We start from the raw sequence: 6,000 nt of genomic DNA, 5'->3' as shown, positions 1-6,000 counted from the left end.
GCTCTTCAATTTATTTATTAATGACCTAGTAGATGCAGTAGTGAGCAATGTTGCTATTTTTGCAGATGATACAAAATTGTGCAGAATCATTAACTCTCAGGAAGATAGTGTCATATTGTAACAGGATCTGGATAGGATGGCTATATGGGCACATACATGGCAGATGAAATTCAATGTTGACAAATGTAAGGTCATGCATTTTGGACGTACTAATGGTCTAGCACCATACAAAATAAATGGGATACAGTTGGGGACATCAAACTTGGAGAAGGACTTAGGAGTACTCATTGACAACAAGTTAAATAATCGTACTCAATGCCAATCAGCTGCAGCTAAAGCTAACAAAATTTTGGGATGCATTAAAAGGGAAATAAAAACTCGAGATGCTAGCATAATATTGCCCCTGTTTAACTCTCTAGTAAGGCCACATCTGGAATATGGAATTCAGTTCTGGGCACCACATTACAAAAAAGATATTGCAGTTTTAGAGCAGGTGCAGAGACGAGCAACAAAATTGATGCGTGGGATGGAAGGTCTCACTTATCGAGAAAGGTTAGATAAACTGGGTTTATTTAGTCTAGAGAAAAGACGCCTTAGAGGGGATCTAATTAACATGTATAAATACATCAGAGGGCAATATAATACCTTGGCGGATGAGCTTTTTGTCCCTAGGCCTTCTCAAAGGACTAGAGGACATGATCTGCGCATGGAGGAAAAATGTTTTAGCCATTTATTTAGGAAAGGGTTCTTTACAGTAAGAGTGATTAAGATGTGGAATGCATTGCCACAGGAAGTCGTTATGACAAACTCTATACCTGCATTTAAAGGGGGCTTAGATGCTTTCCTTGCGTTGAAAGACATCCATGGCTACAATTACTAGGTAATGCCTAATGATGTTGATCCAGGGATTTTATCTGATTGCCATCTGGAGTCGGGAAGGAATTTTTCCCTTTAGGGGCTAATTGGACCATGCCTTGTAAGGGTTTTTTCGCCTTCCTCTGGATCAACAGGGATATGTGAGGGAGCAGGCTGGTGTTGTACTTTATACTGGTTGAACTCGATGGACGTATGTCTTTTTTCAACCAAAATAACTATGTAACTATGTAAGATATATTAAAAAATACACAAATAATGTAAATGTATACAATGTTGCCATTCAATTTCATATTGACAGTATCTTCCAATATATCTAGGGATACATTTGAGCAATTCAAATTAAATCTATGTTAAGGTGGCCACACACCATACAATCTTTTAAATATCTGTTCAATTTAAGAATTGCAATTAATTTTTCTGACTGATTGTAGCATTTCAAAAATATGACCAATGTACCACACATGTATGTTCAATTTTGTCCCCAATTATGATAAAAATGATTGGAAAATCAGAGAAAATTGCTAGGGTGTGTATATTAATAAATTAACAATCCAACACACACCATACAATCTTTAGTAGAGATTGAAGAGAAATATCTGGCATTCCGGATCGATTTAAATCGAAAAAAATGGGAAATCCGATTGGATTTTTCAGTTGAATGAAAAAAAACCTTTCGATCTTTTCGGGAGATCCGATCGTTTTTATCGAATTGCCGTAAAATCGGATCATTTTATTGTATCGTGTGTGGCCACCTTAAGTTTTAAAGTATAATTCTGCAACCAAATATCTTTTTTCATGTTTTTTGGTGGTTAGTGTCCATTGCTCAGCCCCATGGAATATGTTGGTGATTTACTGATCAATAATAATAATAATTGCTACTACAAAGTCCATTCTATCATTTTACGCACATATTAAGTAAAACGTGTGGCATATGAGTTTATGCTACTGTGTAGCTTTTTCCGGAACTTTTTTTCAGCAAACCACAACAAAAGTAACATATAAAGAAGTACAAAATGTACTTTGAGCTCATATGTGAAGCTCTCCCTCTAGAGATATGTGATCTCTGCTTCTTCAGGCTTCTCTTGGATATTTAGCAAAACCATGCTAGGACAAAGCTGTAGTGTAATCAGTCTCTTGCTTACTTTTACATACTGGACTTTCAGTATGTTAATCATTATTTTTCACTGATGCAATTATCTGATCAGATTTATATGACTGAATTGTACAGATAAACATGCAGTATGTGGAGAAAATAACCATGAACCGATTCTATGGTCAATTTGCATACAGAATTTTGTCGATCAGAATTTTGAATCCTACATATCTGAAAAGAGAAAGTGCTCCAACCGACCTGCTTATGGCAATAATCGATACCTACCTTCCAATTTCTTACAAAATGTTAATGAATGAACGCATCATTAGATTGTAAGCTCGTAAGGGCAGGGTCATCCTCCTAATGTTTACTGTTCTTGTAACAATATTTGTGCTGCTTGGAACTCTGCTGTACATTTGTTAGTTGTATCTATGTTCCGCTTGTCGTCTTATTGTGCTTTGTAAAGCGCTGTGGAATATGTTGGCGCTAAATAAATAAAAAATAATAATAATAATAATAATCTGTGGAAAATATTGTACCGTTAATGGTCTGCATACTTCCTATCTAGCAACTATGTTGTAAATGATTTAGAAATGCTTTTGGGGTTTACTGTATTTGCTATTAAATAATAACAATACATATATTTATGTATCTGTATCTGTGTGGTATAGATCAGAGATCTCCCAGGGCTGTAACCGATTCCTTGATAGCTTGGCCAACACGTCATATAGATGTAAAGAGAAAAGGGCACATAGCGTAATCCAACACTTACAACTTGCCCATCAAGAGTCAGGGAGGATATGATGTCAGCATTAGCTTGGCAAGATGGCCACTGCCTAGAATAGGATTTTCTGCTTTTCCTTTATAAAATTCACAGGAATCATTACGTGGATAGCACAATACATGTGTTATGGATTTGCATGCAATAATCAAGCAGCATCTTGCACAGGACGTATAGGCTTCACCAGTTAAAGCAGTCTTAGATTGCTACGTGATTGGAAGTGAGCCTTGCCACATCCCCTGCTTATGCCTTATATCCAGACCTCCGGATTAATAGGAGGCTGACTGGGTGAGTGCGGGAGCATTGGGGGGAGTGTGATCCTGCACGAGGTGGACCTTGAGGTCACTTTGATTGGTGATGGGCAAGTTGTAAGTGTTGGATTACGCTATGTGCCCTTTTCTCTTTACATCTATATGACGTGTTGGCCAAGCTATCAAGGAATCGGTTACAGCCCTGGGAGGTCCAATCGGATGTTCTAAACCTCTGGATGGTGACTCTCTGATAAACTGAACTTTGTGAGGTCTTTGAGCCGTGAGCGCTTCTGAACTTTTTGCATAATTGATTTTCAGGCTAGTTACAGACTGCTATTTATCAGTGCGCTCCACGTAAATCATTATAACTCTGTTTTTTTTCCTAAGCGCAGACTTTTTTATTTTCTCTTTTATAGATCAGAGATGCCCACACCTATTTGGCTTGTGAGCTACTTTAAAAATTAGCAAGTCAAAATGATCTACCTATGTACAAGTTTAGGAGCACAATTGTATATACAAAATGGAAAATGTAGTGTGGCTGAGATCTACCATAAAGTACTTTGCGATCTACCGGTAGATTGTGATCTACTCAATGGTCACCCCTGTCAGGGCAGTTTCTATGCTAAATTGCACCCAGAGCGAGTCTGTAAAAATTGCGCCCCCACCCCCGTGGACTAGCGAACCCTTACTCTTTAGGGACAGTCACACAGCCACAAGTCACAAGTGGATCTGCCTACTTACTAGTGACCGGCCGCTCATCCAGGAGGAAGCAGAGACCAGGAAAACACAGGCGAAGTGAGTCCGGAAAGCCGCCTCCTCCATGGGCGCTGGGCACTGACAGCCTGTAGTACCGATACAGGACATCAGGTGTCATCACACGGTGGTAATGTAATGATGACTTGATGTCTGATGCAGGAAGCCCAGGAGGAGTCAAAGAAGGTGATCGCCCTGGTAATCATCTTCTTCCTTTTGGCAGCATTGCACATCACCAGCTCCCTAGGGGTTATGTCCTTTTGTCTGCGCCCCCCTTCTTCTTTTTGCCAGACTGCGCCCAGGGCGGTCGCCCTGCCCAAGAAACAGCCCTGACCCCTGTTATAGATAGTCATAGGCAAACGCAAGGGGGGATTACAGCTGCCCAGAATCCCCCCTCAGACCAGGGCTAGTGCAGTGTCTGGGGACAGGCAACAGAATATCTGCAGGTATCTGCAGGCATCCTGCAGCTCACAACACTGCCCCTTTCTTTCCCTGCTACACTTGACTTTCAATGAAGCAGAAGCATGTGTATAGAGCTTGGAGCAGCTCTGGGGAACTTAGAGTCAGGTATGAGCACAGCCCTGTGCCCTGCTGTGTGAATGCTTCACTTTCCCCTTCATTAGCAATGTCAGCTGTCCTCATTATTATCTGTATCCAAACTGCTCCTGATCGATCCACTTGATATCGTCGATCGGGAGCAGATCGAACATTTAGGAAATAATTGTCAGATCCTGTCAATCAGATGAGAAATTGCATTATGTGTACCCAGCATGATGTCCTATCATATTATTATACTGTGTTGTGCGCGCTGAGGGAGACCTTTCAGGAATACCCACCTTGAAAATCCTGGGTTTGCCCCAGATAGTTGCTTTTTTTCCCTCTCTATTTTGGTAAAGATCCAAAGGAGCAAATCTAGTGATTAAGCAAAGAGGAAAAATAATTGTGAACCATAAATAAGATAATACAGAGGTCTGTGGCCAAAAGAGTTATCAAAGGAAAAAAAAAATCTGAAACAAAAATAAGGAGACAAACTTGATCAGAAGCTGTGGTGATAGAAACTTGGATCAGAAGCTGTGGTGATAGTAGTAGTACAGAACAATAATGTAAAATATGGAGATACATAATATTTTATGCCAAACAAGCGGTTGACAACATTTCTGAAGTAATAAAAACAAATATATAAAATAATGTACATCATGTGTTGTCCCAAAACAACTTTCAGTGAGTGGTGTGGCTGTACATATCCCTGGCTATTCCCTGTGCTATCAGCCCCTCAGCAGCGAGGAGGAGTTGATAGTAGTTTGGAGATTGGACATGTGCAGCTCTCTCCCTCCCTCCTCCCTCCTGTGTCTGATTCAGTGCCTGGATCCCACACTACAGATTCCTGAGCACACTGACTGACTGACTCAGGGAACGGGAGCTCATGTGGGAAGGAGAATAGCAGCCCAGCACAGCGGCTCTCTCACCTTTGCTCTGACTAACCGGGAGGACTTATTATCACAGCAAGACACCTTGCACCAGAGTGGATGGCTACTCGGGGATCCTCGCTCTGATCGGTGCTGCTTTCAGCAAGTTTCTCTACAGACTGGCAGAAGGTGAGCGGCATGGGCAATACTGTCTGACACTCTCCACTGAACATGTGCTGCGCTTTACCAACTTCTTGTGTCTAGCTCTTTCGCAGCAGTTACTAGTGAGGGTGTTTATTGCTTGGCTGAGTATTAGCTGCGGATGTGTCCATCAGTGTAGGATGGGATGAGTGAGAAGAGGAGGACTGACAGTTTACAGGTGGATTGTGTGTCACACTTGCATCAGGAACACTTTGCTTGAGGGCAATGTGCTGCACCTTACACGTGCACTCTGTGCACACAGTCGACTGCTGTCGTCTGAAATGAAGGAGGAACAAGGGGGAGAAAAAACATTTTTTTTAAAAATGAGTCCCGATGACAGTAAAAGACAGTGATTATTGTCCTTGTAGACTTGTCCTTGTAGACCTATTAGTCCTGGTGGATCGGTTCGATAATCGGTGTTGAGGGGCATACACACCTTTAATGGATGTCGCCCATCGGATATAAGGACCCGATCCCCTTGAGCGACATCGCTGGGCTAGGTTGCACAGATGCGAGTCAGCTGTATAGCTGATGATGCGATGTGTTGTTATGAAGGGTGCGTAAACGTCACGCAGTGGAGGAGCGGCATGAACAATGACATTAGCCGCCACTGTGGGTGAATTGATTCGCCACCGCCAG

The 6,000-nt window shown here is 41.6% G+C and overlaps 1 protein-coding gene across 2 annotated transcripts in view; it reads left to right on the top strand.

Annotated features, from left to right (window-relative positions):
• Nucleotides 1–5,130: 5,130 nt before the first annotated feature.
• LOC137563686 (hepatocyte growth factor receptor-like) overlaps nucleotides 5,131–6,000 on the top strand; it is a 179,622-nt gene continuing 178,752 nt past the window's right edge. Inside the window, exon 1 of one of the 2 annotated variants that reach the window (XM_068276436.1) lies at nucleotides 5,131–5,349. The gene's annotated coding sequence lies outside the window, so the exon portion shown is untranslated. Of the gene's footprint in view, nucleotides 5,350–5,520; nucleotides 5,540–6,000 lie in introns of those variants that run through there. The other variant, XM_068276438.1, reaches the window with a different exon arrangement.

Source organism: Hyperolius riggenbachi, chromosome 3, assembly GCF_040937935.1.
Source record: "Hyperolius riggenbachi isolate aHypRig1 chromosome 3, aHypRig1.pri, whole genome shotgun sequence".
In the NCBI taxonomy this organism is placed as follows: domain Eukaryota; kingdom Metazoa; phylum Chordata; class Amphibia; order Anura; family Hyperoliidae; genus Hyperolius; species Hyperolius riggenbachi.
Note: the sequence above shows the minus strand (reverse complement) of the source record. Positions and strands in the feature narration are given on the sequence as shown.